This window comes from Pygocentrus nattereri, chromosome 17, assembly GCF_015220715.1.
Source record: "Pygocentrus nattereri isolate fPygNat1 chromosome 17, fPygNat1.pri, whole genome shotgun sequence".
Taxonomy (NCBI): Eukaryota; Metazoa; Chordata; class Actinopteri; order Characiformes; family Serrasalmidae; genus Pygocentrus; species Pygocentrus nattereri.
The window spans coordinates 17,982,946-17,997,417 of record NC_051227.1 but is presented as its reverse complement, the minus strand read 5'-3'; the positions used below and the strand labels follow the sequence as shown (position 1 = coordinate 17,997,417).

The 14,472-nt window shown below is 37.3% G+C and overlaps 1 protein-coding gene across 1 annotated transcript in view; it reads right to left on the bottom strand.

Moving 5' to 3' along the window:
• zmp:0000001114 (suppressor of tumorigenicity 14 protein homolog) overlaps positions 1 to 14,472 on the bottom strand; it is an 88,313-nt gene that overhangs the window by 66,561 nt on the left and 7,280 nt on the right. The gene's annotated exons all lie outside the window — the stretch shown is intronic.

Genomic DNA, 14,472 nt, shown 5'->3' with positions numbered 1-14,472 from the left:
ACAAAAACCTTGTATTGAACCTTTCAATACTGTTTTTACTAATGACACTGAAGACATGAATGACATGTGAATTACTTACACAGCAGTGTGATGCAGATATAAAAACAAAACAGCAAGCTTTTTAAATAATAAAAACAATTTTAGCATTACAGTTATATTACAAACATGACACTGATATAGTTTGTCCAATCATTTGAATAATATGATGAAAAACGTATTTTAACACATAATAACCGATTCTAACAATACAGAATCAATGCGGCAGTGAATTATCACTTTCAGACCATTTTGGAGGAAAGATTTATATACTGTATATAACATGTCATGTATAATACATATAAATGTACCCTATATAAAGTATATAACACTTGTGTATTGTGTAGTGTTTATACACTTGAATATTTACAAGAATATAAACAATACACATTTATTTTAGTTTATTTATTTACTTACTTACTTATTGGATGGTTACATAAATCTTCTCCTTCATTCTCATTAGATAGAACATTTAACGGGAACACAGCCAGGTTGGATTCAGTCCTATGTGAAGTCATATTTAGAGAGCGTACATATGGCTTAATCCACACTGTACTAAAACATTAAATGAGCAGAGTTTCCACGCTACATTGTGCATTTTTGGGACTTTCAGGGGGAAAAAAAAGGCACATTCTCTCCGTTATCTGGCCTGCAATCCTTATTCACAGGAATCATGGTCTGTGTTTATTAAATGATCATCCATAATTGATCTGATCCATATATACAACTGTCGCAACAATGACCATCACTTTATTATGATGACCGTTTCCCTTGAGCAGACTACTGCAGTGATAATAAAGCTCAAATCAGCTTCAAAACTGGCACGGGATGCAAATGCATTAGCTCTAAATGAGTTAATCTTAGTCCATTAAAAGCAGTTCCCTTATGAAGCCGCTCTGTATACTTGCTGTTTTGCAGCTTTCCCAACTGATGTGGCAGTAGCTGTTATGGTGTTTTATCCTGTGACAGCATATTTAATTTGGACTGTATGTGATCATTTTTGGCAGTATTTAAAAAAGGAATAAGATCTCATTTTTTTGTTGTTGCTGCTTGTCAAAAGTCGAAAAGAAACGGATGACAAAAAGTGTCTACATTCTGATGATGACGGCATACTACTACTACTACTACTACTACTACTACTACTACTACTACTACTACTACTACTACTACTACTACTACTACTACGGTTCTAAATTGAAATAGTTGATCATAGAATCCTTATTATGATTATGATTATTATTAGTAGTAGTAGTGGCAGTAGTAGTAGGGTTTTAGTACTAGTAGTATTAGCGGTTGTACTAGTAGCATAATAGTATTACTAATAGTACTATTAGGGGAGTAGTACCGGTTGTATTAGTACTAGCTGCAGCAGTTGTATTAGTACTAGCAGTAGCAGTACTGTTAGAAGTAGAAGTAGTATTATTGCATTAGTAGTAGTAGCAGCAGTGGTACAACTAGCAGTAGTAGAGTAGTAGCAATAGTAGTAGTAGCAGTAGCAGAAGAGAGTATTAGTAGAGTAGTGGTAGTAGTAGTGGTTGTTGTACTAGTAGTAGTACCACTAGTAGTACAGTTAGTAATAATAATAATAATAATAATAATAATAATATCACTAGTAGTAGTAGTAGTAGTAGTAATAGTACTTGTAGTAGTACTTATTAATTAAATTAACATTCAGAATGCCTTGTATTTGAACAGTAGTGATACAATTTCAGGTAGATGACCCTAATAACTATAAATATTTATTCACAATATCTATCTTTGATCAATTCTTGCTGTTCCCAAACATCTTGAATTTACTGCATTAAACATTTTAAAACGCCTTCTGGTGTCTAGCTTATAATATTTAAATACAGTGCATAAGTTATTACTGAATAACGTTACAGTATATCCTTGCTGTCCAAAGAAAACAAGCATCTCCAAAGTGGTTACTTTACAGGAGAGAGCAAAAGATTTGGTTTAAGCAGTTTTGTAGCACCTCTTTAGTTCCATCCATCAAGAAATTTTCACAAAATGCTAAGGGCAGTTGCTGAGATCAAATAATGTATAAAATTAAAAATCACTTATTTTTTTTATTTTATTATTTTTTTTGGACAGCTACGATGTATTCAAGCAGAGAGATATGTAGGTACTGGTTAGACACAAATGAGCGCCTACAGTCAAGTCAAGACTGAGTCATGTCAGTCATGCCTCCCTCTCCTCTCCTCTCTACTCTCTCTGCGACTTAAATTTGACTCACAGATTTTCCAGCAGAACATCAAATGCTGGGCTCCAGAGACCCCGGCCGAACCTTGTCAATCTTTCGCTCTGCAAATCAGCGATGTCACACTAGAGAAGGGACTGGGAAAACACAGCGGCCATGTAAGCGACCCGTCCCTGAGGTCAGCTAGGCAGCCAGGTGTGTTAGTGAAATTCAGCACAGAGTGAGGGATGGAGAATGGCAGAAGAGGAAGAGATGAGCAATCGTACTGAATCCAGCAGCAGGTCGGGAGTGTGAACCTGATTCGATTTGATAACATCACCACTCCCAATCTCCCAGATTACAATCTTGTTTATGCCATCCCTGAATATTAAGATAACGAGAAGATAACAGTCCTCACGCAGGCAGAAACCTGTCAGTCAAATGTCCAAGAAGCTGATGTAGCCCAAAGCCAGATTTCTCCAATCTACATCTCCCAATCCAGGGAGAGGGCAGAGAATCACACCATTCCATTAGATAAAAAGTTACAAAAACACACAAACACATAATATAAACTCATTTTCTCTCACAATTAAAGGAGGAAATGAGGTCTAACAGATGGAGGTTAGACCGGCTTAAACACCGTCATACATTCTTACATAAATTCTTTCAGATTTACATGTTGCGTGCAGTTGTATGCAAAAGTTTACCACCCCTGGTCAAATGACACATTCTGTTGATCTTCTGAGTGAAAATAGGTTTTCACGTCCTACGCAGAACACACTGAAATATACTATTCTGCTAATTTTAGTGGATCTTTAAATTCTTTTTATTTTAAAATTTCTCTTTATTTTGGTGAGTTCAAAGAGCCAACAATCCCACATTGTTCTTGTACGCCTTTATCTCTTGGTTTCCACTCTCTCTGTATCGGTGTGCTTAAGAACGATGCAAATGATCTCTGTTCGGATTGGCTGACTTGTAAGGCACCTCAATCAAAAAAGCACATAGAGCTGGAACATTTCTTAGAACTGCAATATGAATAGGTGGGGTTAAGCTGCTGAAGGCCAAATACATGGACATATGTTAATAGTGAGTTGGTTCTCCTGACATCAGTGAAAAATGAATTCAAAACGGGCTGTATTTGCAGCTTAGTTTTCCATATTTGAAGAAGAAAAAAAAACTTCTGATTCGAGGTTTCCTCCAGGTGCTCCAGTTTCCTCCCACAGTCCAAAAACATGCAGTCAGGCCCACTGGAAACTCTAAATTGCCCCTAGGTATGAATGTATATGAATGCCTTCTGATGGACTGGTGATCTGTCCAAAGTGGTTGCCACCTTCTGCCCCACCCCCACAACCCAGGAGGACGAGTGGCTTAAAGGATAAATGAATGAATGATCTAATGCAGGACACTTCCATTACTGCTGGTAGCGTTGTCATTTGTTGCTCCACTCAAACATATGGAATACCTTTGTCTTTTCGTGTCAGTGATCAAAACTAGCCACCTGAGTGAATCCTGTCAGAGTACAGTGGGCGGTGCTTATGCTCTGTCCACAGCCACAATCAAATGAGCGCCTCTTTCTGAAGTGGCTTAGAAAATTTGATACTGTATCTTAAGAGCAAGCGAGCATTCAAATATAGAATTGGATCACAAACCAAAGCCTTCAGAAAGTCTACACTGGAAACGTCAAGAGCGCGTGTGAAGTTAAGCCCTAAATAAACAACTCGCCTGTTAGAGAACAGCTGCTTTACTGACAGAGCTGTCCAGCTGTCATTATTAAACCCGTGTCCCAAACTTGATATAACAGGTTACGCTTTATCCCAACATTTAACATCACTAGCCCAATTAACATAATTAAACCAGCATTATGCCAACCTGGTGTTGGGAAGTCTATATAGCTAACTACACTAGAATACTGTTTGTTTTGGGTCACTGCATAAAGATACAGATCACTGCTGTCAGAAGAAAACCTCATATCTCCATTTTTTGCCAATTTTCGGTTTTTGACATAATTTGAAAATGCATGCTGGCTTTTATATTGTGTGCACATTTTATGAAAAATGTACCAAAATAAATGGCCAGAAATGACTTGGAAAAAAGTCTGGTTCCATTGACTTACATTGAAAGTAATGTATGTTTTTTCCTTCTCCTGTAAAATTACCTTTTTGGAGATACAAGGTTTTGTGTGGGCAGCATCGATAGACTTGGTACAAAACAAATGGTATTCACCTCTAAGGTCCAGCACTTTGGAAAACTGTTTCATGGAAGGATCATAGAGATCACTCCTTTTCTCCAACAGGGCGTCAATCAAAAATGGTGCAGCTTGCTGATTATAACAGGAATGTTCTGGTGTTATTATTGTTGCTCAGTGTTAGGACAAAATAACGGGGGAAATTTTAGGACATTTTGTTATGAAAAATCAAACTAAATCTAGACCTCAGAATCCAAAATGGTAAGACCTGAAATAATGTGTCTTGTGGCACATTTAATTACTAACAATCATAATAAGATGACTGGAAAACATATATAAATGGACGACATGGACAGCCTGCTGCAGTTTAGAGCTGGGCAACATTAATTTCTCAAAATCACAGATCAGACAGAGATTACCGGTCATATTATCACTGATATCTGAAAGAGAGACAATTAAATTGTTAGTTCCTAGGCATAAATAGTATTGTTTTTGTTTTAATTATGCTGAATTTTTAAAATCAACTTCATATCACAAGTACCCCTTTTTACCTTGATAGTTCATATCCCTGGTCATATTTAGCACAATTCATTGTATCATATCACAATACAGGCAGTGGACAACTCAAACTTCATGTCTATGATCAAGCTATGATTTTTTTTTTTTTGGTAGAACTGACCGCAACCCAGAGCAAAAGAGAGGGGAAAAAAATCACTTATTTCCACAGAAGAAAATATTTTCTTTGAAAATATGTTCTAACACCCAACCTAACCTTAAAGACAGTAGCTGTCACTTCTAAACGCAACACCCTGCATAGAAATTCACTTAACCTCTACACATTTATCTCACATACTGAAAATGCAACCAAAAACCTTTAAATCAACCAGTGTTTAAAGAACTAAATACAGCCCAGCTTAGCAAGAGCAGAGCATCATGGCAGCCACTGCATTTCCATTCAACTGTAATGACCTTTGCCACCTCTAAACCTCTTCTGAGTGCATCACTGTGTGCAAGGAACAACATATTAACCAGTGACATCATGCCAAGACATAAAACCCCAAGTGGGCTTTTACTTGCTCATACACTCACCGGCCACTTTATTAGGTACAGTTCAGTTGCTTGTTAACACAAATAGCTAATCAGCCAATCACACGGCCGCAACTCAATGGATTTAGGCATGTAGAGGTGATCAAGACAACTTGCTGAAGTGCAGACCGAGCATCAGAATGGGGAAGAAAGGTGATTTAAGTGACTTTGAACGTGGCGTGGTTGTTGGTGCCAGACGAGCTGGTCTGAGTATTTCAGAAACTGCTGATCTACTGGGATTTTCACACACAACCATCTCTAGGGTTTACAGAGAACGGTCCAAAAAAGAGAAAATATCCAGTGAGCGGCAGTTGTGTGGACAAAAATGCCTGGTTGATGTGAGAGGTCAGAGGAGAATGGGCAGACGGGTTCGAGATGATAGAAAGGCAACAGTAACTCAAATAACCAACCAAAATCTCTGAGGAACGTTTCTAACACCTTGTTGAAAGTGTGCCATGAAGAATTAAGGCAGTTTTGAAGGCAAAAGCCTTCAGAAAAACCTTTTACTAGCAAGTACCTAATAAAGTGGCCGGTGAGTGTATATACAGCCAGGTACTTGATTTCTCAAGTTTTGACATTAAAAAAAATGGAATGAGACTGAACTGACCAGGCCATGTTCCAGTGCTACACTCCATTACTGTTGTGTTGTTTTTAGAACTTAACCAGTCGGCTGGAACACCACAGTGAAACAGGAGTGACACATTAATCCTGTTCTCAGAATTATACCTGCAAGTAGACTTTTGCTGTATTTCAGTCAGTGTTTGTTGCTGTGGATGAAAAAAAAAAAAAATCTGACTGCTGTATAAAAGAGAAAGTATATTAAACAAAATTAAACGCTATTGAAGGAGAAATTCATAACGTCACAAAAGTTCCTACAGAACACATTGCACTTCCCGAGTTCCATCATGCTAAAAGCCCTTATAGGAAAGTCTGTTTACTCTGCCTCTATGTTTGTAATGCCACAGAGCAGTTATTTTGAGCCATACAGGACCAGACTGCTCTGTCTTTGAATGGAGAGAGACCAAAATACGTGACACTGAAGGTTAAATTACTATTTTAAAAAGCATATTTGAAATCACTGATAAAATCAGACAAAGATCTCAAAAAGTCGCCTTTGGGTGAATAAAGCAAAAAAGATTTTTCAGTTTGTTCTGACCACTACGGTTGTGCAGACCTCTGCTATGAGCAGTGGGCTTTACAAGCATTGTGCTGAAATGTTGTTGACCCTTCTCCGCTCGCAGCATAACCAGCAAGCCAACTGGAGGATGGGACTTTCTCAGCAAGCAGACAACATTTTAGTGTTAAGATTTTTCCTTATTCGACAGTGACTGTCTCATTTATAACGTCTCTGTGTTCATTATATTGTTCATGTCAAGGTATCACAGTAGGTTCCTCTAGAAAGATTCTAATCTAATCACTACAGCAAAACAGTACTCAAAAAAAGGGAGTAGAAATCAAATGTTCTTCAGATTGAAGGAGAACATGCTTTAGAGGGTTGTATATAGAATCTTATCATTCTATAAAGCACCCAAAGGGGTTCCTCTATTGTTACAAGCTTGACATTGTGACAATAGAAGAACCCTTTTGGGTGCTATATAGAAACCTTTTCAAAAGCACAATTTTAAGAACACTTTCATGCTGGAAAGAACCCTTCAATCATTTTCTTTACTATAGAACCCTATTTTAAGAGTGTAGATGAATGCTCCTTTAATTAAAGAAATGCAACCAAATAACAAAGTAGATTGTTCACATTTAGCCTTTACCAAGCAAGCTGACTGTTACATTCGCAAATTATTTACACACCAAGTGATATATTCCTCAAAAGTACAACAGTGGTTTTAAGGTCCAACTGTGAACCTTAAATAAGTTTTTCCAGGTGAAAAGTTTGTATTTGTACCTTTTTATATTCAAATGTTTTAAAACGGAACAATAATATGTTCCCTGACTAATGATACTGAGATATTCCCTTGAGGCTACCACCTCAGTGACAAGAGGAGCACTGCCCCAGCGACAGTTGATTGATACTGATCAGTATGTGGGTGAAATTCAGCAGAAAATGCTGGATTGGGAGTTAAAAGGGGAAAAAGGACATTCAGTTTGTTGTTTATGGAAATAATAGACTGTTTGCTGGGTCAAAGAAGAAAACCATCTAAACTGATACCGGACTAAAGTTCAAAAGCCAGTACCCGTCATGGCATATTAGTGGGTATCATCACATCTGTGAAGGCACCATTAATGCTGAACACAGTCTGGAGCAACACATGCTGCCTTTTATCCATGCTTATTTCAACACAACCATACTAAGCCACATTCTGCATGTGTTAGAACAGTATGGCTGCTTTATCAGAGAGTGTGGTTGCTAGACTGACCTGCTGGAAGTCCATAACTGACTCCCATTAAAAATGTGTGTCATTACGCTCAAACTACAATAACAGAAGCCCTGTATGGTAACAGAAGAATGTCATACAATTCCGCTTATAAAACCAATTCATTGGGTGCCTTCAGTCCTCAAGTAATTATTGGTTTATTATTAGGATTTAATCATTTGATAATTATTTATTATTATTACTAGTAGTAGTAGTAGTAGTAGTAGTAAGAATTATTAAGTGCTGTGAAAAGAAATGGTGATGGAACACAGTGGTTAACATACTCCTGTCCCAACTTTCTTGGCACATGTTGCTGGCGTCAAATATGGAATTCTCACATATTTAGAAAATACAAAGTTCATAAGGTAAAACATCAAATAGTGCTTTTCTACTGTTTTCAGAACAAATAGAATTAACTAATAGCTGCATTTTGTTTTTAAAGCCTTTCACTTACCATTCCAACCTTTTTTTGGAACTGGGTTTATAAAAGATTCTGCAAAATCTTGAAGGAAGCCAACAATGGTGCAGAATTATGTGCATAAATACTTCTGCATAAACTCCTCAAGGTCTCAGCAAATAAGGTCTTGACAAAGAAACATTTGGCTCAGCAGAAACACGCCATGCATAGCATGTAACTTCACCTGGTGCAGACTTTGTTATGCAGTTCCACTGCTCATGATCAAACATGCCCAGTGACCTATAAAACAGAGAAATAGTGTTTGTACACTTCCTCTCCTCTAACACACCTGGCTCGGCTCGACGCGACACAAAAACTGCATGAAAACACATTTAAACATTAGATAACAGTGTTTTTTCCTGGTTGAAAGGCCTCACTTCCTCAGCATTTAAGACCACAATGAGAGAGAAGCAACTCCAAAAATGAATACACCTTAAAAATGGGATTTAGTTACTCTGGAATAATATGTTATACCAATGTTCATTAAATGTACAACCTGATGTCAAGTAAAAAATATGGCAAAGAAATAGCTAAACCAGAAACCAGTTTTGAAATGCATGGCCAGGCAGGTCCCATATAACTGAAAAGCATTCTCAGAATTGCTGCTAAAGCCTTATCTAGACGCATCGGCTGTGCAGTGATTATGCACCTTACACTTTTGATGAAGCATTTCATTAAACCGCTGTTAATAAAAAGTTCAATCTTAAAAGTTAGTTTAGCATTTTCTAGATTCTTTTCCAGATGTGAGCGGAGCTTGATTTTCTGCTCTCTCTCAAAGATGAAAGCATTAAGAGCTGTTTATCTGATAGTGGTCTTCTGGCTCTGACCTCTCCCTTCCTTAAGCAAGTAGATTATTTTACCTAATCTCTTTTGAAATGTTTTCTGACTTTTGCACACTACTGTGAATGAAAAAAAACAAATAAAAAAAAAACACTGAGCTTCTCAAGGTAGGAAAAAAAAAAAAAAAAAAAAAAAAAAAACACACATCACTCCAACTCCGACACTCAAGCAGTACGAGAATGCCTGAACACTAATAGCATTTCTCTGTAACTGCACCAAACTTACAAAGCTGTGTCAGATTTAGAAATTACTGAACAGTAATAAGCATAAATTATTGATGAATTCATTTGGGAATCTTTTACCTATTGATTTATGTGCACGGAAATGAGGAGAATGGCGAACGAGAATTATTTATGAAAGTAAAAGTGGATTTACTGTCTTCAGTCATTCATTCAGGCACAGAGGATTTTCAAAGAGATATAGCCTGGTTTAAAACCCAGGGACATAATGAATCGAATATCTTGGACATAACAGTAAGCGAAAGTAATGCAGTTTTAGGAAACATGGCTACGAACAAAACTCTGCTACATTCCCCTCATTGTAGCAAACATGCAGAGTCTTGCAAGAACTGTTGGTGGGCCATTTAGGGTAGAGCCAATCTCTCCTACATACCCGTCTGCTGTTTATACATAGGGAGACCAACTGAACAAGAAGTGTTCTATGCATTCGAGGATGTATATACCAAAATCGTGCAATAATAAACTAAAGGGCTATCTTTGGTGTCCCACTATAAATATATAGTTTATATATCCCATATATAAAAACCAGGAATACATGCAGAGATTATGTACAGCTGTATGTAAAAGTCTGAACACCCGCCTGTCAAATTGCATGGGATTTTCTGAGGGAAAGTAAGTTGAAAGTAAGTCCACAGCAAAGGCAAAAGACGTAGTCTTAATGTAAACCAGACATTTCTGAGTAATCTGTGAAACTTGACAGCTATGTAATTTAGCGAATTTCTTCATCTATTTCCTTCAAGCCCTACAAACATTCAAGGCCAGTGACAGGCATCACTCTGCATATTTACAAAAATCTGCATATTTATTTATGTTCATGCATAATAAATATGTATAATAAAGTGGCAGGCTAATTGTGTCCAAAACTGTTCTTGCACAGGTGACGTAAAGCAAAACTTCTGGTTGCATTTTATTTATTTATTTATTTTTAATATAAAGAAGGAGCAATTGTAGAGTCCTACATGTACTCCAGGCCTGGACCACTGATAGTATTGTAAATATGTCCCAGTCGCACCGCCAACAACTCTGGTAGGCAACGTCATGTGCATTCAGCAGTGCTGTGGGGGTTTGTAATGAGATAAAGCCAGAAACGATCCAGCAAAGGCAGTAAAAACTTTTTTTTTTTTGTAGTTTATTTAACCTTAAAGCATATAGTTGCTGTCCAATGAAAAACAAGTATCTCCAAAATATTAACTTTACAGGACAAGGCAAAAACACTCACCTTTCAATGCAAGTCAATGCATACATATTCTGTTCCAAGTCATTTTAAAGCATTTCTATTGGTCTATTCATCATGGAATTTTTAGACCATGTAAAGGACAGCTGGGCCGTTGAAATGTAGAGAGAGAAAGAAAGAAAAAAAAAAAAAAAAAAAAAAAAAAAAACAAATACATGGTTTTCATTGGACAGCAGCAATATTAACATTCACTTTGATTTATTGTAGGGAAAACAAATGAAAGCTAAAATCTAAAAGGGCTGAGATTTGCCTGCCTTGTTATTTCAGCATTTCAAACTGCATACTAGTACTTCATAGTATGCAAAAAAAATAGGGCATATACCATTAGAAAAGCACGCATCTCCAAAATGTAGTTAGCAGGTATTTTATCAATTAAGCAGCATTTACTGAGGTAAACTGATGCATTTATTCAGATGTTAAGCTGATGTTAGTTTTGTATTCATCAACTTTCGAAATTCATTCTATGTTTAAGGAACCTCAGACTAACTACATCATCATTTAAGGTGGAGCAAAAAATTCAAGTGACTGGTGAATAAGAAACTGGCTCAAGCTAAAAATATATTTGAGTTTATTGTTTAAAAGCTTTGGCAGTTTTGGTGCAACTTTTATTCGTTTTAATAAATTATCACACACTGGAATGTTGTGAACTCTGGAGATGTGCAGGCTGTATGGATCCAGTCCACCAATCTAGCCAATTTCCTCCTCGAAACGTTTTCTGGAGACGCCATCTAAAGCCTCTACATATCTTTTAATCTTTTTTGTGGTCATTTTCTGGTGTATTTTGCCTGGGTTTTATGCACCTGCAGGTTTGTATCTGAAGCAGTGAGGAGTCGAGCTCAGAGCACAGTCAGAGTTACAGCTTGTCTACCAACATGGTGACATTATCTTCTTAATGGCGTAATCGAATACACCGCTGGGTAGCTGCAGCAGCCACTTTGGGAACCTCATGTCCAGAAATGAGCACTGTGTCAGTGCTGCACTGTCCTGTCTGTTTACTTAATTAATGTTTAATTTATCGTATTTCTTATATTGTTTCTAGCTTAATTTTTTGTTTGCACACCATGTCTGTACATTTGCACTTTTTGTTCCATGTTGCACTGTGTTGTTCCTGGAGGAACATAATTTCACTCCACTGTGTACTTGTACATAGATGGAATGACCAAAGCGACTTGACATGACTTGACCTGACCTGACCTGACCTGATCTGATCTGATCTGATACCAGCGACTAACAAACCTGACGACAATGCTTAAAACGTGATAAATCACAAGCTAACAGAGGACTAATTCACTTTTAAAAATAGCTTGCTAAATGATATAAAACATTATTAGATGTAATGTTTTAATCACCGTTACTGTTAAAACATCATCATCATCATCAGTGTGTGAAAAAAAATCCTTCCCCCACCCGGCCACAATTACAACACTTCTTCTACTGGAAGTGCTCTTTTCTAGCGTTTCCTCTAGTCTCATTTCTTTACCTTATACGTCTCCTATTTTGCTATCAATTTCAATTCATCTTTTACACCAAAGTTTGGGAAAATTGGGCAAGTTTTCAGGTTTACAAATATGGCTCGGCATATTGTAAAGCTTTTCAGAGTTATCTCAGGCATAGTTACAGTTGCGAGGCTGTGAAGGACAAACTGGGTCAATTTGCTACAGCGCCACCCCGAGGCAGACCAGTGATGCATAGCAACAATAAAAGCTCGCCAACTGCGGGTGAAGCAGGACAAACAACGAGAGCATAACATCATACTTATTCTGATTTTGATATTCAGGGGTCTAAGAGGTTAATTAGGGGTCCTGGACTCCACCTTGTATTTTGCATATGGTTGTTTTTTATGGTTTATTATGGGGCCTTCAGAAGCCATGATAGAGTAAATTCCCCATTGTGTCTGCTGTGGGTTTCCCAGATTGTGATTTATCATCTGAGAAAAATTTGCTGCTTTGTGTACAGCTTTAGTGTCCCAGTGGTTTAGATGAATTAACCTCTTATTCTGCAGGGTATATTTTGGTTTGTCCATCTGAATTTACACAACCAAATTGTAATGCAAATTATTCAGTAACTGCATGAAATAAATGTGAATTTTTATTTTAATTAATTAATTTATTTATTTATTTTGAGCTCCCCTCAAATGAACAAAGCATGTGTCTTATTATAAGGGTTTAAAATTCCATCACCATCTATTTGACCGGAAAGTAAAGTTCCAGCCTCATATGACGCCCAGCTTCTGAATGTAACTTATGGAATATGAAAGTTATAAATAATATGACAAAGTGTGTTTTGGAGCCACTGATGGTCCCAAGGGGTTTAAGCATCTACCGCATCTACAGCTGAATTCCAGAGCCACTCTGCTAGAACAATGGAAATGATATAATCGATAATCATGATTTTGTAACTTGAAAATATTGCGTTGCTTATTTTTTTAGAACTCACCCAGGCTTACTGCATTCTTTGAAAAGACCTGCTGGGACACAAATAAGTACTCTACTGGTTGGGAAAGACCAAATAAGTACTCTAATAAAGTGAGATAAAAAAGCTACCTCTGTACTTCGTATCAACCTCACATCAAACAGATGGGGGTGACACCAACATAACAGAGCTAACTACTACCTAGATTGAGATTACTACTCAGCCTGGCTGCAGGAATGTTAATTACTTAGTCACTCCTCTCTGAAGAGGCACAAGTCACCTCTCCGAATAACTGTTTTAGGCTTTCTTTCCTTTCTTCTCCAAGCAAATTAGCTGCAGGAGATTCATTGCCATCATTTGTATCCTCTTATAAATATAGGTTAACTTGAGATTTTATGAGAATCAATCAAATATCTTGAGAAATTAGTAAGAGAAAGGCAATGACATGTGATGTTAACTGTAAGCAGTGCAGTGAGGAAATAAAAACAGAAATTAGAGAGTGCAGTCCCCCCCACTCCAACCAACATTTCCAGGCAATACGAAACACACTTACATTAGCTGCAATTAATCCAACAAAAAAGGGGTAAAGCACAACTGATGATAGTCCTTTATACCTACAAGTCATGTTTCTTTTACAGAATTCTCAGCATTTCAGACACTTCAGGGCTGTTTATTGGATGGGGGACCATATGTTTCCAGACTACATCATTACATTTCTCTTAATGGCACAATAGCTGCAACTAAAACTAAAGAAATCTGGATTTTAGTTCAGCTGAACATCGCTTGGTAAGCTGTTTGTGTCATGAATGACAAGTATTGTTTACTTGTGTGCATTTAGAGGGCCTAATAAAAGGTCTGTAGATTGTAAAATTGGACGCTAATGTTGGTCTGCTGCTCAAACACATAGTGATTTCTCCGTGAACCGACTTGCCAAATAGCTGTAGGCAATTCTGTATGTTATCAACACCTCCCTGCTGGATTTCTCCATGTCTTCCATCAAGCCAGGAAGAAAATAGTGAAACAGAAAAAGGCTACTACAAAACAGCCACATTCTCTATTGTGTCAAGGACATGACTTGTCTGCTGATTTGACAGTTCCATACCAAAAAATGTCAGAATGAACCTAGAAATATAATGTCTCTGGGTTTGTTCAGAGAAATGAAAGGGTATTGTTAAACTGTGGCCTCAAGAGCGACTACAAATGGAACCGTTCAGTCCGTCACAGATTTTATGTAACAAAGTGAAAAGATAGTATGAAATTCCTGACGGAGAAGCCAAAAAACCAGCAGCTTCCAAAGCGGTGAACATTCATTCATCATTGCATTAGCAACGAATGCATGGCGCAGAATAAAGAAAGCAATGCCATCTTCCTAAACACGCATTTGACATGGAGAACAGAACTTAAGCAAAGCCAAGCAGCTCATTCTCAGACTAATGAA